This window comes from Microtus pennsylvanicus, chromosome 6 (assembly GCF_037038515.1).
Source record: "Microtus pennsylvanicus isolate mMicPen1 chromosome 6, mMicPen1.hap1, whole genome shotgun sequence".
In the NCBI taxonomy this organism is placed as follows: domain Eukaryota; kingdom Metazoa; phylum Chordata; class Mammalia; order Rodentia; family Cricetidae; genus Microtus; species Microtus pennsylvanicus.
Window position 1 is genome coordinate 14,883,420 of NC_134584.1, and position 21,045 is coordinate 14,904,464.

The window sequence follows — 21,045 nt, forward strand, 5'->3', positions numbered from 1 at the left end:
TCTCTAAGGGATGGTTCCCAGTGTGATATCTTACTTCACCAAGTGACAAGGTGAGAAAGAGAAAAAATAAATGAGGAAATAAAAGATATAACTCTATTAAATAACCTTGGACTCAGCTCTTTGCCATTCATTCCAAATGTCAGTTTTCAAGATTTCAGCAAATCCAGTTCACACTCAAGGGATATGAGCATACACATCAGTAAATACCAGCAAGGAATACCAAATGATGGCTGGATCCCACCCCAATAGACACAAAAAGGAAGGTAAAATGGAAAGTTAATGTTCAAGTTGCCAGCCTCAGTTTCCCCAGAATGAAGTTATTAGTGTGTGTGTGTGTGTGTGTGTGTGTGTGTAGCTTCATTGTTCTGATGCCTTGCTCCACTTCTGTGATAATATATAATAATATATGAAATCACACAGGATACGTTAAAATTTCTAGTATCATAATATTTTTCAAGATAACATTTTCTCATTTGATATTTTGTGAGAATAAATTACCAAAAAAGAACAAGAAGGAAAAAAGGACATCAGCTTGATCTGCTAGGATATTTGGTGCTGAGTGTAGCCTCGATATATTGTGCAAGACTTTTAGTGTCCATAAGTCTGGTGAAATAATTTACATGCCATAACTATGTGTACACACGCCCATGTGTGTGTGTGAGTGTGTGTGTGTGTGTGTGGCCGTGTGTATTTTTACAGTGAGAACACACACAAGGCAGGGTAACTATGTCCCAGTGGGTGGCCTTGTATATTTACCTTGGTTCTCTCTCACTATGGCCATAAAACGGGCACAGGGACTTTTAAAACTGGAGAGGCCTCCGTTATCCCTGTCTCCAAGAGGCATTTCCTTTCTCATAAGTGCATTATTTCCTTTTGTAGAAGCAGCGACCCCAGAATGTTACTTGGTACATCTTCAAAGTTATATTTTATCTTCAATTGGGGACTAATTTCAGTGATCCCTGCTTTGCCCCTTCGTTATTCTGGTTTATAGAAGACCATGCTGCCAACACGAGCTTTTCACCCCATAAAGCAAGGGTATTCCACTTTGTTTAATTAGCATGGCTACAAACAGTGGATACACAGCCAAGGGGGAAAGTCCTTTGCTAATAAAATCTGACAAGACCTTGGGAATCGCATATGTGTTTGCGTGTGTGTGCCTACCCTCAAGAGTACATATTTTCTCCGCGAAGCAGCTCACAGAGCAACAGCGCTGATCTCAGACCTCCATGATCCCAGACGGTGATTTAAACTGCTATGAAGACGGCTTGACATTCCGCAAGCTCATTGTGAGTCAGATGCAGTTAAAAGGCCAAAAAGCACTTTGCCTTGCTTCGGGCTGTAAGAGAAAAGAGAAGAAGCTTTACCAATTCTAGAGACAGATAAATTGCTTTTTCTAAACAAAGACTCGTTGCACTATTAAACGTAGGGCTCCCATAATTTAAGAAAAATAGTTTATATATGGGGATGGGCCTTATAAACAATGGAGCCTAGACAAGCCTATGGTTTTGCCCAATGAAAGGCTGGGCTTGACAAGACCACCAATTGTTCTGTTGTGTTTTGGAAGTTTGATCCAAGTTTACATTTCCAGCCAATGTTTCACTCCTGTGTTTACGATAGCACAAAAGAGCTCTGGGAACTTCTTAGGGAGAGCCATGGCTGTGTGGGTTGTCACTGAAAAGGAGAGGGAGGAAGAGATTGGAGAGAAGGCATGAAGAATAGATGATCCCTCTTGGGTTAACTTCTAAATCCCAAATTGGATTCTGCCACATATCAAAAGCGAACATATTTTCAGTGTTTGCATGTAACAAGGGATTGCCAAGTGGATATTTAAGTCTGGAAAGTACCACAACAGGAATCATTTGCACAGCTGTCGTTAGACACGGCTCCACACCCTCTCCATGTGTCTCACAAGCATAAATATTGTCCGTGTGCATTTCCAGGCTTTGTGAAGGGATGTCCCTGGTGATCGCGAGCCTATAAGTCCTTTCACTACCCGCTCCACCACCCATGATGGTTGTCTGTAATCTTTGAGTAGACACAGATGAATAGCTCTTGAGGGGAATCTAACAAGTATCTCTTGTGCCTTTTTTGGTAAACTTGAGAAGGTTTGCTTCGTGTGATTATTTTTGAATTATTTTAAACATATTTCTTTTGCCAGTGTAAGAGAGGAAATTCTATATTTTAAAATGTATATGTGTATGCTATACATACTCTAAAAGAATAACTTAAAATGCATGTGTATTTTAAAATGGTTAACTTTCTCTGGGATGTGTTGCTCCTCCATTTCTGCCTTGTGTACTCTCTCTCATCATACTCTCGCTCCTGGTACTCCGGAGCCACCTAAGACAGTAAGATTTGTTTGAGCTGGAGTACCAGAGGGCTCTATTCATGATTGTCTGTTGACTTGTACAAGAAGGAATGTCTGTTCTGAGCTGGAGTGTCCCATTGTCTGCTCTTGTTACTCTGAGGCTTCAGTCTGTGGGATGGGGCCACCCACATTTAGGGTGAACTTTCTCCCAGTCCTGAATCTTCTCTGAAAATAAAATCTTAGGCACACACTTAGAAATGTGCTTTAATAATCTATTATAATCCTTCTGATCAAATTGATAATTAAAGTTAATTAACAAGTAGAATATATATGTGTGTATATTTACATATTTATGAATATATATATATACATATACATGTAAATTATTCAAAGAATCATTTAGTTTGGCTTGAGAAACTCTATCTGGTCAGGAAATGGTGTCCAGGGCAAACAGTCTGCATTGTCCTTGAAGCACCCATTCTGTCACTCAAGGTTAAATTTCTCTCTCCTTGATGGAAAATGGCAATAGTGGTTTTTCTATTCCTGAGAGGATGATACAGTTCACCCAGTACTGAAAAGTGTACCTGTGTAGAGTTTCTTTCTTCATAGCTTTGGGAGTATCTAAACTTCGGTTTCTTCGTATTACCGATAGCTTATGTGAGACCGACTTGATAGACACACACACACACAAACATACAGAGCACAAAAGGAGGCATTAATAGGCCTGAGGATATATCTCTGTGGTAGAGTATTTGATAGCATAGGCCCTCCAGTTCAAGGGGCTGAAGATCAGCAAGCAGAGTTTGTTCTTCAGTGGGACCCTTCCTCAAGCAGCCTTACACGGACTAAGATAAGGTTTTTCTTTACATCATTACCATGGTGCTTACATGTGACTTCAAGATGCCTTCCCATCTACAAATCAAAACTTCTTAGACAAACACTGAGCCACAGGGAGTTATTCCCAATGAGCCAAAGTGGAAAACTACAGAACCATAGTACTCTTACATTCAGACAGCAGACGTCACTGCTGCCTCGACTCAGCTGAGACCCTCGGTAAAGGCACACCAGGGATGCTTAGATCCCAGAAGCCAGTGGCTCTCCAGCCCTCTTCCTCCTAAGACTTCCCAGGAGATGTAAAACAACTCTAGTGCCTGTGTACTCCATACACCATCAAATTAAAATCTCAGGGGAAGAATCCAGGCATCGGTGCTGTTTTAACCCTCTCTTGTTAATCGCAGCATGCCGTCAAGTCTTGGAATGGTGCCCTTGTGTCAACCAGGTTCACAGCAACGCTTTGTGCATCTCTGTCTCCAGAGTCGGTTGATTCTTTCCTTCCACGTTTATGATTATTTAGCAGCTATCTGCAGCTGATAAAGAGCTCTAGGATATAAAATCATTCAGCAATCAGTCCCAAACTGAACAAGGTGCATTAACATACTTACCTAGGAAGATTTTTCATAGAGCTGACTTTAGAATGAACAAGAAATTCTTGGGAATTCGCCATTTCACTCTGATTTTTCAAGTAAGAAGACTAACACTGACAGACTTTGCCTTTGGTATTCTCTATAAGGGAGTCTACAAGTCAGGCCAATAAGAATGTCCACTCATTAATCCTGCCTTCGACTCTGTACTCTTACATACTTTATACAAGTTCTGAAGGAGATGAAGTACCCACTAACTAGTTCATGATAATAAATTTGAAGATAATATTTAAAATAAACATAAATAATAATATATTGAAAAGACAATTGATAAACCTTGAAAATTAAAATTATTCAATGCTTGTTAAAATCTATCATATGGCCAGAGACAATTACAGCTTCATTATAGTTGCTCCATGTGGTATTATTAATATTTTCTTTGTTTAATTTGAATTTTAATATTGATGCTGCATCACTATTAGTATTTGCATACCCATGGCAACAAATACTGATGAAGAATTTTTGAAAGACTTCCAAAGAAGCAATGCAGATCTTCAGTGTTTAATTTTACCATATGCACTGAACTATGTCCAGAAAATAGAATCCTCAAGTATGACTTCTATTTCTTTTCCTGTTGTTATAAGAAAATACCATGACAAAATCAACTCAATGAAGAGTTCGTTTTGGCAGACAGTATAAGAACACTGTCCATCACGTGAGGACGGCAGGAGTTTGAAGCCGCTGATTCATGTCTCATCCACAGCTAAAAAGCAGAGAGTGATGGATGTGTGTGCTCGGCTAGTGTTTGCAGTTTGTACAACAAGCATAACCTAGGACTGATGAGAACATGGCGGAACTCAACTGCTGGATCTCACATCCGTTTCCTTTCCATCCCTCCTGCAATGCCAATCTTCACAGTTTCTGTGTATGTTAAGGCAAAAACTTTTCCATTGAAAATTTTGGAAAGAAATCCCCTGTAGAATGTTCTGTCTTTTAGATTATAGCTACTTAACCATCTGCTAAGTGTGGATTTTATCAAAGCTAGATACTGGGAATGAGAAAGACAAAGATGAAGGGAGTTAGTGGCAGAGGCTGGATGTGACTGCCACGTAGTAAGCATGGCGTGGAGAAGCCAGAACGGAGGGCGATGGCTCCTATAGCCCAGAGATGATAGCAGAGCTTCAGGTGGGAGGTCAGACTGCTTTTTAGAAAGGAGAGCCCAAGAACTATGAAAATTGTTGTGGAAACCAAGTCCACTGTTCTCTGGGCTTGTGATTGCATCAGATCTGAAAATCAAGCATGCTGTTACTGTTTAGTTCAGCCATTTAAGAAACTACTGCAAACAAGGAAGTTGAAGATATTTCTTAATTACTATATGGCAAATTCTCCTTCAGTATTTAAACTGAAATTATTTCTTCACTTTGTGTTTTGTAATGATATTTCAAATAGATACTATTTTCCTCATTTTACAGATCCGATAATCAAGGCTTGGAAAAATTATAGTGATTCTGGAAAGGTCGCTCTGTTGGGGACAGATGATGCAGAAGTCAGTTGAACTCCAAATCTGTGCTTTTGCACTAACCACGATGACCCTGGTAGAAAAGTCAGGAAAGATGTTGCTTGTTTCCTAACATGTGATGGTCTCTCTTCCAGCATTCCCTTCAAAAGGTGGTAGGAAATTATAAAGAAAAATAGTGATCACAGTTCATTCGTATCCATTTCAATAGCAAGAAATGAGCATTATAATTTAATGTGTTCCAAATCAGTACTGGGTTTATAAGCACAAAATGAGCACGTTGGGGCCTACAAACTCCCCACCTCAACAATCATTTTAATAGAAGAATCAACATAAATCAGGAAGACGACTGCCGTGAGTTAAGTATCTATTCAACTTGAATGAACCTATTGCATGACCTGATTATAATGATTTTCGGTTTAATTCTAGATGAACCATTGTCTACAGGATCCAATTGAAAAGTAATGATACAGAGAATCCTTTGCACATTTCTAATTCAACATTAAGCCCAAATTGTTCAACTTGTTTGGGTGGATATAAGTCAAATATCTCATAGCACAAATTTCATTTGAGCATCTAGTGAGTGGTATAGAATGGACTGAACTATGTCTCTCTGTTATGCCTAGTATTAAGGAGTAAGGAAGCAAACTTAAGCTGAACTTGAGCACCCAAACAAGAGACATAGCGAACTCTCAACTGACCAATATTCTGTGCCATCAGGTAGAGGCATCAACATATAAAAAATCAAGGTGAATGGGGTTCATATGATATCAGCCGAGTCACACATGCCAAAAGAACTTTGGGAATTTTGGTTGGTTGTTCTCACACAGAGATATCACAAAGAGAATATTCTAATAATGGAATAACATTTTTATTCTTGGGCGTGTTAAAATACAAGACTTGCCTGCTACCTGTTGGTGGGGACCTCAGACAATAAATATCAGTCTCAGAGCCAGGGAAGATCATCATAACTGAGGGGAGGCTATTGAGTAACTTTGTAGTTTCTATAGTGTTTACTGTTTATAATGTAGGTAAAGTTCAACCTGAGGTCTATGGGAATTAACTGTACGATTCATTTTGAGGAAAAGATTCTGCCACATTCCAGTGGGCATATAAAGAGCACGTCATATTTTTACTACTTATGAGTAAAGACTTCGTTGTTATTAATTCTTGTAAAAAGGTAGATTCAAGAAAGAAATATGATCTCTGCCCAACAATTGTACACCAACTGTATACAAACACAATCAGGCTCAGGAAATATTTCTTACAAACCTTTTGGTATTAGATTTTCTAGGAGGTATATTAATTTTTAAGCTGTATGCAAGCTGCTACACAAAATAAGATAAAATAAGCCTTCAAAATAGTCCAAAGATAAATCATAAAATTTTAGCGACAATGAGATATTCCCTTTAATAAAGTAAATGATCAAACTGAAAGTCAAAATATCTATGTTTCTGAAACAGTTTAAAACTATCAACATGCCATTGTCAGTTTGTCCTGTGTGTTCTGTTTATGGATCTACCATTCCCTGTACCCATGATTTTAAAAATCCCTTTCAGAATGCTTAAGTGATTGAGGAAATTATATGTGTTATCCTTATCATTTTGATAATCTATAATTTAATGTTAGTAGTAGGCATACATTATTTATGTAATTGGCATCTCATAAGCTACTTCCAAATTTTAAAATCTAGCTAATTTCAATGGCAAAGAAAAGCAAGTACCATGCAGAGCCTATAACATATGGGAAGAGGTATAACTGAAACTCTGCAGGAAACCTTGAACAAAATTGAAAATACTCTCTGATGGAGGAAGGTCATTGGCTAATAAAGGAACTGCCTTGGCCCATTTCATCGGTTAGAAGATAGGTGGGAGGAGTAGACAGAACAAAACGCTGGGAGGAAGAGGAAGTGGTGGTCAGACTCGACAGCTCTCCTCTCTGGAGCAGACGCCTCAGCAGAGAGGCCATGCTCCGCTCCCGGGCAGATGCAAGCAATGAAGCTCCGACCCAGGATGGACATAGGCTAGAATCTTCCCGGTAAGCGCACCTAGGGGCGCTACACAGATGATTAGAAATGGGCTAAATTAATATGTGAGAATTAGCCTAGAAGAGGCTAGATAGGAATGGGCCAAAGCAGTGATTAAATGAATACAGTTTCTGTGTAATTATTTCGGGGCAAAAGCTAGCCAAGCAGGCGGCTGGGGTGTTGGGGACGCAGCCCCGCCGCCGCGCCCTTATTACTACACTCTACTTATTCTGGAAAATATAGAAAATTAAAATACAATGAAGAAAGAAGCTACTCTAAGCTTGAGTATTGAATGTACTGAATGTTTTGTTTGAAAACATTATAAATTGTGTGTGTCAGATCCTTAAAATCTCTATGCTAAAGAGGACTTCTTATGCTTTTTCCACTCACAACTGCTTTTGCCCAAGGAATTCATGCATTCATATACAGATATGTAAATCAAATATTTATTTAAAATAAATCACATAGTTTTAAAAAATAATTATTTTGTATACATACGAATTTACCTATTAAAATCTGAAATCAAAGTTGCATGCTAATGAGATAGATGTGTTGTTTATTTTACATAAAGCATTAAATCCTGGCTGAAGCTTAGTACTGTGGTGATGTGGGATTCCCCTCTGTATGCTGTGAATACCATTGGTTAATAAAGAAACTGTCTTAGGCCTGCACAGAGCAGTACTTAGGTATGCAGGGAAAATTGGACTGAATGCTGGGAGAAAGAAGGTGGAGCCATAGAGAAGCCATGGAACTGACACCAGAGATAGACATGCTGGAACCTTGCCAGTAGGCCTCTTGGTAAAATATAAAATAATAGAAATGGGTTAATTTAATATGTAAGAGATTGCTAGGAATATGTTATAATGATTGGCCGAGCAGTGATTTAATTAATACAGTTTCTGTGTGGTTATTTCAGGAGCCTGGGCAGCTGCGAAACAAACAAGCAGCCTCCTACTACACTGTGGAGCATTGGCATTCTGCAGAGTTGATTGACATTTTCATTTGATAATAATAATAAGAATTCTGTTTCACATAAATATATAGTGCTAAAAGGCAGAAATACATTTGGGCTATTTCTGAACTTTTGGAAATCCTGTCCTGAATTCATTCATTCATTCATTCATTTTAGTGAAAATCAACAATTTTTAAAGTCAAATTCTTACGGCGTAAAAGAATGGCAGACAGAATTTATTATAAAATATTCAGCTTTAATAAGGGGAGGACTTACAAAACCGAAGTTCCTGCAGAGAACAGGAAAACAGAAGGGAATGCAGGGAGCATGCCTGCAATCTTTATAATTAAAAAATAACTTCAGGGGATCCCACCCTTCAAGCAAGGTGATTGGCTGGGCTTCCCCTATATCTCCCCCTTTTGTCTAAATAAGACAGAGCCAAACAAAATACAACTATATACAATAGGAACAAATAATAAATATAAAATTACAAATAACAAACAATATAACAAAAGTTTTACTAAACATTCTATTTCAAGGAGTCTAAATAATGTAGAGAGTAATTACAGCTATCTAATCTTACACTCTGTCAAAGATCTGAGAAAGGAAGTAATATTACTTAAGCAACCAGGAAGAACAAATGAGAAATTTCCAAAATGTGCAACAAATGGCAGAGACAACTGACTACCTGGGTAATCACCCAAAGTCTCTTTTGCAATGTTGAGTCAACCAACATTCGCTAAGGCCTAACATAACTAACATACCATTATTAAAGGCAAGGAACTTTTTTAGAACTATCCTACCCTGCCTTGGCAAGATAAGACAATCCTGTTTTATCTACTTATGGATATTCTGTATCTTTGTCAGTAGTTGAGGTATGGGCTTTTCTTAACCCAAAGGCCAGTTCTGCCAAGAAGACAAGCTCCCAGTGGAGTGTCTTTGGTGCTCAACGTTCTCTTGGGAGTAGAGCGGTGTTGCCAGGAGTGTTAGTGTCTCGTTAGCATGGAATTCTAGGTTAGATTAAAGGCCATTTTCTACAGCTCTTCAAAGAGGTTGAAGATTATACTATCTATACTAAATATAATCTCTATGTATCTAAAAAACCTGATTATCCTAAAAATAAATATGACAAACATATGTGACTATTGATTTATACTTCTCGATATCTATCTAACTTGAGGACTAAGAGAGTAAACAACTGTGCAAATTATGAGAACAATGATCTCCAAATGTAAACAATGTCATTACATACCAAATGTAAACAATGTCATAACATAAATAATATCAGAGGTAGAAATGTACATTGTAATATGGTAAATATATCAATACAATATAGGCAGAGGTATAAGCATATTCTTATACAATAGAGGTAGAAGCACTCACATTCAATTGAATATATCAATATACAAGAATCAATACCAATACCATTTTCTAAAAACAGTAATTCACAAATACCAATCATTCCATCAAACCAGTTAATCCCCCCTTTTTTTTGAAAGTACCCCTAATCCCATAAAATATATCCCCCAGCCCCTCAACCCTATATCAACCAGTAAATTATGTCCCTAAACCTGAGGGCAAACTCTGTTGGGAGAGGGGACGTGACTAGGTATACTGATATATCTACACCTACATCTATGTCCATAGTTAGATAATACGTAGATAGATAGATAGATAGATAGATAGATAGATAGATAGATAGATAGATAGACAGAAAGGCAGATAGGCAGAAATATGAGAATAATGGAAAATAAAGAGATTTTATCTATCTATAGATATAAAGGAGAAATGAAATTTGACATTAGCATTCTTTCTTTAAGTACATCTGTGCATTTATTCCAACAAATATAGGCATAACCATATGAAAACTATTCTTATAGATCAATTATACTATATTCTTAAACCAGGAATGTGTATTATTGGATACAACTCTGTATCTAAAATAGTTGCCATAGGCCAGAAAATAAAACCCAATGTGATTGTAGCTCTGAAATCCATGAAAAGCTGCAGCTCAGAGCTAAAAGTCTGCACTGTTCCATATCACATGAATTTTCAGTGTCATTTCCTCATTGATTTCCCCTCTCAGCTGGAAAGTCACTTTGTTACACCTGCTCCACTTCTGCAAGGTGTTTATACTTTCCCCAGCAGTTTCTATTTCTCTTTTCTTTATAAAAAAAAGACTGGATAATTAGTTAAATAATACACACACACACACACACATATATATGTGAATGTATGTACACACACAAAACTGAGACTATCTGGGCCATATATATACATAAATACAGAAAATATAATATGAATTTGTATGTTTCTATATGAAATTGTCCACAGTGAACCTAGGATTTCCTGTAAATTCTGAACTCCAGTCTTTGCAAGTGTTTATACATGTTATATAGAACCTTCATGTGTGTTCCTGTACGTGCTGAATCAGATTTATACTATCTACAATACCTTATAAAATGTAAATTCTGTGTACATACTCGTTACCATGGGTATTATTCAGGAAATAACAGCAAGAAAGGAGCTGTACAAATACAGTACATTTTTAAAATAATCTTAAACATCAGTATTTTTGGATAAACCCCTGAATAGAAAGAGTTGACCACATATAATATATCTACACACACATTCTATCAATCATCACACTATTTTTCACTCTTAACTTCAGTATTCTGAGACATTGTTCTGCTTCATGGGTTATGCTGATTCTGATTGAATCATTGCATGTGAGATCATTGACATGGAGGGGATGTTACCACAGAAGTAAATGGATTTGAAATAATAAATTTTCATAGGCTTTACTTCTGGTCTGAATACTTGAGAAAATCACCTTAAGAATCATTAAAATAATAGCCCCTCCACCAAAAACATCAGGTTTTTTTTCCTCCCATAGTTATTAAGACATGGTGAGCAGCTATCTGGATGTGATTATCTGTTTTACTGCAGCAAGCTTGTTTTTCTTTCAGGTTAATATGCATTTTAGAATTTAAATGTCCAAGGAATCCACTTGCCATCTTCAATAATTAACTTACTCTGTCCAGACTACCCAAAGTGGTGTGATGAGTTGGGACAGAAGCTATGTTTACAGAATCCATAAAATACACTCCATTAACTCACCACTCTGGGTCCTATGAAATTTTCCAAAGAAGAAAGTCCCCTGTGTCTACTTTTCAGAGTGTTGCTGTCCGTCTTCTTGTGCCTTCAAACTACACAGTAGAAATTTTATGTTGCCTTCATTGCTTCCCCGTGGCTATGTTCTTTCCTTCCTTATAACAGGTGGTTAGTATTTGAGATGGAGTATGTTGTCTAAATCTATGAAGTTATCACTTTATTTTCCTTACCAGGCACCTATGACCCAACTCATGAAACACAAGAGTTCTGAACACCTCCAAAACAAAGTGCCCAATATCATGTCTGTGTCCAATAATTATTGCCTTAATGAGCTGATGCTCTGCACCAGCACAATCTTAATCTCTGTCTGTGGATTTACTGACAGAAGGCAACTGATTTATATGTGGTAAGAGTTGAAAGCAGATTATCAAAAGGAAAACAGGATTACCAAGCATTTTGACTCTGATATGCTGTATGATGAGGCCTGCAGGAGATCATCTTTGAGTCTTCTTGTATCTTTTAAGAAAGCTTCTGAGCATATGAATATTATTAAACTAAGTTTGTGCTACTTCAGCCTTAATTAAGTGGAGAGACAAAGACATAATATCCAAAAATGAAATTTAAACAAATCCGAGTGATGTGTCTGCTTCTCCAATCTAAAGCATCTAGTTTCTGCTGTTGGCCCCATCAATGTTTCCAATTGCAACCAGCAGGAAACCACAAGTGATTTGTTTTAGGGCAAGGGAAGCACATTTTCTTTAGTGTGTCAGTTGAGCAACTTCTGGGTGAATGAATACAGGTAAGTCTGAATGACTTAGAGATGAAAAGGACAACAACTGCCCTTAGATACTCATTGTTCCTCCCAGGAGAGGCACTATAAGAGAGACAGGATGGAATATACATATGTCTGAGCTCAAAGGAAACAGTAAATATAGCTAAGTTATTCAGCTTGGAAAGTTCAACAGAATATCTAACATAGTGCAATCTTAGAGACCAGAGTTGTAGCTGATAACTTAAGAGTTAATTTGGGGAAATAGGCCTTGACTTGGACAACATCAGCAAGTGCTTAGAGTTGGGAACTTTGTGGGTCCCATACATACTATAAAAACTTGATTGTCTTCCTTGAGTAATATCTAGTATTACTGATGTCTACATACTTTAGATATTCAATAATAGCAGTGCAGAAGAAGTTATATATGTTTCCTGCAGTTCATAAGGTCTCATTTACCAACACCAGGGTTAGGACTTCAACATGTCTTAACTGTATTAAGGAAACTATGTTTGTACAGAGGAACACAGTGTAACCTATAACAGAAAGAATGGCCCATTTAGGATTTGAGCACTGAAAAATATGCTGTGTTTTCAAAAGTTAGCTCTATATGTAGAGAAGGGGAAAGACAAGAATCAGGAGTGTCACCTAACACGTTAATGAAGTTGTGAGAAAGAAAAGCTTGAGCTGATATGGAATTGTAGAGAGAATTAAAGGAAAACTGAGATCCCTAGACATTTCACTTAAAGACTTGGCATCAGATCCAATATCACTGGTGAGAGTGAGAGGAGATTCTAGGGGATTCCCAGGTTTTAGCTTGGGAAGCAGATGATATCATAACAATCCAGAATGTAGGCATAGGAAGATGTTTTTCCAATGATATTGTTAATGCAGTTATTGTTAATAATGATATTATTAATAAAAACCCAGAGACAGATACTGGGGTTCAAAATGAAGCTCAGAAAAGCAAATCAGTCAGCTACTGGCTCTTAACTCTATCTCATTCTGAAATGGTGATCCTGCCTCCAGGAATCTCAGGATGAGACTGTGAGTGAGAGCTGTCTCTTCCCATTTTATAATCCTTTCTAGTGCTGGGATTAAAGGCATGCACCACTACTGCCTGGTTTCTATGCCAAATTAGGCTACTAGGATTAAAGATGTGTATTATCACTTCCTAGTCTGTAAGGCTGATCAGTTCAGCTGTTTTACACTTTGATCTTCAGGCTAGCTTTATTTATTAAAATACAAATGAAATATCAGTACAGGTGAGTTCACCCCTGTACATGTACTGTATCTAGGATATTTGATCCTTATACCAAAGGACAAGCAGAGTCCTTGCAATCTCTCAAGGAGAATTTTTCAAATATGTGCAAACTAAGTTACATGACTACTGAACTCATGAAATGTAGCCATTGTGCCCAAGGAGCTGAGTTTTTAGTAATATGTAATACATTCATTTTTAATAGCTACAAGTGCCTGATGGCTATCATATTGCATAGCACTGCTCAAGCAGGTGCTCGGGCAAGTGTGCTTAACATTTTTACAGGATACGGAGATAGAAAAATTATCAACTGGACACTGCTGCAGAGCAATGGTCTTGTACTTTGTAAAGATTTGTCACTAGTATTTTAATAAAATGCTGATTGGCCAGTAGCCAGGCAGAAAGTATAGGTCTGCACTCATCACCCAGACACAGAGGAAGCAAGATGAGAATGCCTCATTGATAAAAGGTACCAAGCCACATGGCTAAACAGAGAAAAATTATGGGCTAATTTAATGTGTAAGAGTTAAATAAGAAGCTTGAGCTACTGGCCAACCAGTTTATGATTAATGTAGACCTCTGTGTGCTTCTTTGGGACTAAGTGGCTACAGGAACAGGCAGGACAGAAACCTCTGTCAACAGGACACTGAGTTCAAGTGCTCATAGGCAAGAGGAAAGGTGATGGAAATTACCAAGAAGCAGAGCAGCTACTGAGAATGGGATTATGACTTAGGAACATCAGCATTTTTATGGTCCACTGTTGAAGGGGCTGCTTGTTTATTCCTGGCTGCTCAGCCCCGAAATAATCACAAAGAAACCATATTATTTGCAATACTGTTTAGCCAATAGCTTAAATATATTTCTGACCAACTCATATCTTAAATTAACCCATCTCCATTAATCTGTGCATTGCCACAAGGCTGTGGCTTACTGGGTAAAGTTCCAGTGTCTGTCTCCAGTGGAGCTACATGGCTTCTCCCTGACCCTGCATACAGAGAGGAATCCCACATCTGTCCACCACAGAAGAAGGCCAGGAAATAGCCACTGAGAAATAAGGAGAAGTGCAAACTGGGATAATGTTGCACAAACATGGGACATTTTTCACAAAAGCATCTACCATGTCACAGAAAACAACTCTTATTGAGTAAACCATGGAAAAGAGCTTACCCAATTCAAAGTCAATGGACACATTTGTTAACTAAGAGAAAGGTCACTGTGACCCACCCAAAGGCTGTGGTTTTAACTCCTTTCACCTCCTCACATGTAAGACCTTGCAAAAGTTTATGGAGGAAAGAGCAGGGAATTTCCAAAGAGTTTCTCCATGGAATCCAGACTAACATGACCCTAAAAACAAACCCATAGTGGGAGGACCCAGAATTGTTTTCCCATGGTATCACCAGTAGAGGTTCTGGGACATTTAAGGTCTCTGCTAACAATAATATTCTTTTCATAAAAGTTACCTAACTATGCGGACAAGTGGGTAGAATATCTTCTAGCTTCCAAAAGAGTAATTTATGGATCATGAAGTTTCAGGGATTTTTTTCCCCTGGCCATACAAACTACAGGTGGTAGATGGCAAGTGGGAATTCAATTTAACTATCTTCAACCCCAAAAATGTCCCCAAAGTGAAGACATTTATATTCTGCAGTAACAATTGTTCTGATATCTGTCTCCCATCTCTACTATCATTCACTTAAGGGTTTTTAACATAAAGTTAAATTGTTATTTTAAAGTAATGTGGGGTTGCATTGCCTTCTATATACAACTAAATAAATTTCCATAAATAGGTAATAACTTTTAAAATAAGAATTTTATTGGATAGAACTGCTTTACTTTTATCCAAAATATGTGAACACATGTGTATTCACCTTGGATAGGGCCCAAGTGACAAAAAAAAAAAGAAAGAAAGAAATAATTCCACCAAAGCCTGGCTTATGGCACTCTTAATTTAAGTAGGATTACTTGCAGGAGCATATTGTGTGGGATTGTTTGCAAGAGCAACTTAAAGGAAGCTAAAACAGTGAACTAGAACCCCTCACACTCCCTAGCATTCATGTTTGCTAAGGACAAAGCTCCATAGCAACTACAAAAAAAAAAAAAACTGAATAAAGTTTTTTATAAGACCTAGCTAAATATTTCTTCCCGTCAAGGACTTTGAACCTGGGGCCCAATTTCTTAAGAAGGAAAATCATAAGTCTAGGGAGATTTTGTAACTTTCATAGATTATGTGTGTGCCTTGTGGTTTGAAGGAAATGCCCCCATAGGTTTGAATACTTGAGTACTAGCTGATGATACTGATTTAAAGAGTAGAAGCAGAAGAAGGTGGAACCTCCAAAGTAAATCCATCGCTGGGGGTGCACACATCAGTTTTACAGCCCAACCCCATTTCCTGCTCACTTTGTGCTTCCTTTTAGAAGATTGGAGGATCCCAGCTGCCACCAAGGAGCTACCTGCATCCATGCCTTACACTCCCATGATGCTCTGCATTCCCTCAAACTTTAAGCCACTAATGCTTACCCTGAGGTTGTTTTTTGTCAGCTCCTTGATCACAGCAAAAGGAAAAGTAACTAATAAATCTTAAGGCATGATGGGGGAAGTTTCTACTAGCAGAGGATTAGCTCGGGAATGGTGCATGCATTCTTCCCATTATGGGATATTTAAAAGTCTTCCTACTTTGCCATTTGACATACAAGGTTGGAGGAACAGGTGCTAGATGTCACTTAAGCACAAAAGCAAGCCAAAAGAGTCTGTGAGTTCTAACAGTCTTGGTCTGTTAGGCTTTCTGATCTTTCTGTGAGTATTGCATTCCTAAGTGGTCCTTTTGGAGTACTCACGTTGCAGGCAAGGTCCAAACATGTGAGTCTGTACATTCCGCCGTCTGTGGCTTACAAGCTTCCATAACAATGGGAATATACCCTTCTTAAAGAGCAGAGTGCGTCAGATGCTGCATAGCATTGGGAAAATAAAGTTCAAACATTTACAAAGAGCTGCATGTTAGAATAGGCTTTACACGCTCTAGCAGAAAAGTCTCATTGTTTTCACTGGAATTCCATAAGCCAGTTACGATGGAAATACCCACGTGAGGCTGGTCCAGGTGATTGTCAACGGATGTACTTTCTTCTGGACACGTCTTTAACCAGTATTTATTTAATTCTGCAAGTGCCATCTTCTGCAGTCCCAACAAGAACTCTTAAATCCTGACGTTAACTTCCTCCATATGAAATGCAGGTTTAACCTTCCATGTATCATTTTCTACTTTCGAGCTGCCAGGGCCTTAAGTGGGTTCTAGATTGTTTATATGATCTGAACCACATTAAAAGAAAATATTTTTGAATAAAACAAGGAGATAAATGATACACTTGGAGTGTATTTATTTTTCATCAACTCAGTTTTATAGATCTATTTTCTTTTTTTATTTTTTTTATTTTATTTATTTATTTTTTTATTGAGAAAAGGAAGAAAAAAAAACAAGTTTCCACCTCCTCCCAGCCTCCCATTTCCCTCCCCCTCCTCCCACCCTTCTCCCCCTCCTCCCACTCCTCTCCCCCTCCCTCTCCAGTCCAAAGAGCAGTCAGGGTTCCCTGCCCTGTGGTAAGTCCTAGGTCCTCCCCCCTCTGTCCATATCTAGGAAGGTAAACATCCAAACTGGCTAGGCTCCCACAAAGCCAGCACATTGCGTAGGATCAAAACCCCGTGCCATTGTCCTTGGCTTCTTAAAGCTCAAGTTTAAGATAAGAAAAGAACCCTTGCTTTTTATGGCAATAGTCCTTGAGGAGAAAGCTGGGTTGTGATGTAAAGCCTCTTGTACTAAAGCTTAGGTCATCAGATGGAGGGAATGCGAGGGTGGGCTTGTAAACTTTGACTTTGAAAACCCAGAGTCATGTAAATAAAATTCCTAGAGTGTAAACAGCAGTGGTTTGAAAATAAAACTGCAAAAATAGACAGCTAGCTTGTTAGAAGAATATGTGACTAACAAGCATGTTCGTGAGAGATGCCTTGAATATTTTGGTACTGTACTGTGATTACTAACGATGTAAAACTTCCAGAATTTTGAAATAAGGAAGAAAAAAATTCATAAGATTATTCCCCAGGAAAACAATGCAATTTTTTTTCATATTCAAAGTAACTAAATGATTTCTTTAAAGGACCTTCTGTACCAGTTACATACTTTGGAAGTAATTTAAATAATTAGCAAACCAGGATTTCTTTAAAGAATCTATAATCTCTTAATTTAGTCCACATTCTACTGTATCTATAATCATAAAATGCAATTATGTTTGTTTAACTTCAGCATCGCCATTGTGTCAAAATATGCCTTTGTTTTTGTCAAAAAACATAAAAGCTTATTAAAATACTGTTTAACATATGTTTCCACTGCTAGTAGAGTCTACATTTATCTTTTTCATGTTGGATTCCTGCTCTATTTTTTTTTCAAGACTTATGAAAACTTCTTTATCCTTTACCATGTTGTATTTTATGGGATTTGGGAATAACTTCAATATAGTCATTTGCCTGTCTCTCTCCCCAAAGGATTGCAAGAAATTGCAGACACCTGAGTGTGTGCTGTGGCGGCACTCTAATGGGGCTGAGGGAAAGACAGGAGGCAGGCTAGGAACCTTTGTTTTATAATCCAGTCAGATGCTATCTCTCCCTTGCTGGCCTCAACTAGGCATGAGGAACAGTGTGTGTTAAATCATTCATTGAATGGATGAAAACTCCATCTGCCCATAGCCATGTAATCCAAGAATCTGCAACAGTACCATTTATTACATTGAATTATAGAAAACTAAAATGCTGTCCTGTCCTCCCTAGTCAGGATATTCCTTATAACCCATTCTGTTTATCGCCCTGAAGATACCAGTGTATTTTTACTATCCTTTGGCTATCTACCTTTCTAGTATCACTAGGAGACCAGATACAGAAATTCACATTTTATTGTGAGAATATGTCATTTCTCACTTTCATCTCTGCTTCAGCTTTTATGACACTTGAATTATTATTCTCTTTTCTATCTTTTCTCTGTCCTTACATATTTTTAATTGACAAGATATTCTCTGGTTTACTACTTTTTCCCTTGCAAAACACCTCCCGACAGTGTGTAGTTAACTCCTTGTACCAATCACAAATGTTCTCATCTTGTGGTGGTGGGCGGACAAAGAACGATGAAGTATGATAACCAATTTTTTTATAGATATATCCAAAATCCTATCCAGTATTAAGATGACCATTAATATCCTCTCAGAGTTGTGGCTGAACTATTCTTTGGTAAATACATACCACTTTCCTGCTAAAATAAACTGTGGGCTTCTGCTTCAGGGTAGAATTTTACTAAGATTAGCTATTTAGAACTGAAAGTAAGTCATGCCTGCAAAGTCTGAATTCCAATGTACTTAGCTGTCTTTCTGCGTGTTTGTACTACAATGCTAGAAGACCAGGAGGAGGCTTATCACTTTCCTCCATAATTTTCATCTTTAGACTGTGCCCTACTCTTCTGAGCATCCTCAGTAGCTTGGCATTGAGGTTCTTGTTTTTAAGCTGACTTGAAAAAGTCAACAGTTAATACCAATGCAAGTTAGCTGAAAGGATCCAAGGAGAGAAAATGTATAGAGAGTGGAGTTGGTGTTTTTGCCTTCTGTGGTGCAACCGATAGCTGCTAACTGAAACATATGTGGTTCCTGTTTGAAGTGGAAGCCATATTCTGTTTTTCCAGTGTGCTAGCACAGTGTAGAATCTCAAAAGTTCTGTGAGTCGTCTGTTTCTGCAAGCCAGTCTAGTGTCAGTAAATGGTTCTTTGATACATTGTCTAGCAAGCATACTTACTTTTTTATAATTAAGTGTGTTTAAATTTAAACACACAGAGAGATAGATGATAGATAGATAGATAGATAGATAGATAGATAGATAGATAGATAGATAGATAGATAGATAGATAGATATTTACCTTTTAAGTTTAATATGTGAATTTTATATGGGACAATATCAGGAAAAATATTTTGTAGAAAGTTCTAGGTATGAATACTTCAAGCTTAGACCATCATTTTATTGTTTTGTAATTATTGGATGCTATATATTCCATTATGATTATATACTTTCAAAAGTTCTAGAATGATTATTTACCCATTTTAAAGTCAGGCTGAAGGACGCAGCAAATCTTGCTACATGTTCCTGGTAAAAGAAATGTCAGCTTTCTTGGAATAAATCCTGCACACACACACTCACGCATGCACGCATAGACAATTTGTGAACAATGACGAATTGTGGACTTCCTTCTAGAATTCCTGTGGATAAACTCCAGGTGGGATGGCAAGAAGAGCTATCAGAGAGCTTCCCAATTTTCCCAGCCCAGAATATTCCTCAAAGTTGTGGGTAATTTCCATTTCAGGGTGGGCATAAATTCTTATCACACCCAGGGAATCTTGCAGACAGAAAAAGCAAATGGCTGAAATAATCATGAAAGGTACATCTGTGCTAAACGATCTGGATGTATTCGTATTACCCCCTCAGGGCTGAGGTATGAGTGAAGAAAGTGAGGCAGGTAAAGACTCCTGTTGTAAAGCCATCTGTTCCCCTCCACTAGAGGGAGGGGGGGTATGTGTGATGCTTCAGGGCCCTATAGCACAGAGCTCCATGTGGTGCTCTAAAACACCTTCTCCGAGAGGAATGGAACTTACGCAAGCAAGAGAGAGATTTCAGAGCCCCCTTATCTTCCTAAACAGCAGAGTCCAGAGCTTGGAATTGTCCCTCCTCCCTGCCCCAAAGTAAACTGTTCACCTCAGTAAAAACATACTGGCATCAGAACTAATTCCCTGAGGACATGTGATCATGATATGTTGGTATCATGATAAGTTGGTATCATGATAAGTTGGAGGCAGTTTTGAGATCCATAATTGAGTTTCTGCTTAAAGTTTTCCTTAAAGACTTACTGTTTGTTGTTCTTGAATATCCAAAGGACTTAAATCTTTAGAAATATGGTCACAGGTGGAATTGACTGAGACATAATTTAACCAAGTCATTTATTTTTGCAGGTGAAGAAATTTATATTTTAGAAATAAATTTTCTCTGTGTCTCTCTGCCCCTCTATCTCTACATGCCATAAACACATATGGGTATAAATTTATAAATGCATATTTATATAAACTATATTGAATGGATTATTTTCTAAATAATGTCTATGTAAAATAGATACTATTATCTAAGTGTATTTGGAGAGAGAGGGAGACACTAAATTCTTGTTCGTAGAGAAAGAAATGAACTGAGCATTCTCTTTGAAGAATTCTTTTCCTTTAGATTTGTTTGTAGTTATGTATATGTATGTGTCTGTATATGGGTTTGTGTATGTGATTACTGGCACCCACAGAAGCACCAAGGCCCCCTGGATTTACGGTTACAGGCCATTGTGAGCCACTTAAAATCAGTGCTGGGAACTGAACTCAGGTCCTCTGCATGAGCAGTAAGTGTTCTTAACTGATGGGCTCTCTCTCTAGTCCTCTGAGGGATTCTTAATTCTTAGTTTCTCAACAACTCAGAAGCTACAAGAGTCCTCATCAGGTGACCTCTCTGTTTTCAAAGAACAGAATAGGGCTTTCAAATGCAATGTAAATAAAGTTAGCTAGAAGGAAGAATGGACTTTCAAGGACTGGAGCCTGGTCTAACTCAGAAAGCCTGGTGGTTTCCCTAT

At 37.9% G+C, this 21,045-nt stretch overlaps 1 protein-coding gene across 1 annotated transcript in view; it reads left to right on the top strand.

Annotated features, from left to right (window-relative positions):
* Fbxl7 (F-box and leucine rich repeat protein 7) overlaps positions 1 to 21,045 on the top strand; it is a 319,991-nt gene that overhangs the window by 286,961 nt on the left and 11,985 nt on the right. The gene's annotated exons all lie outside the window — the stretch shown is intronic.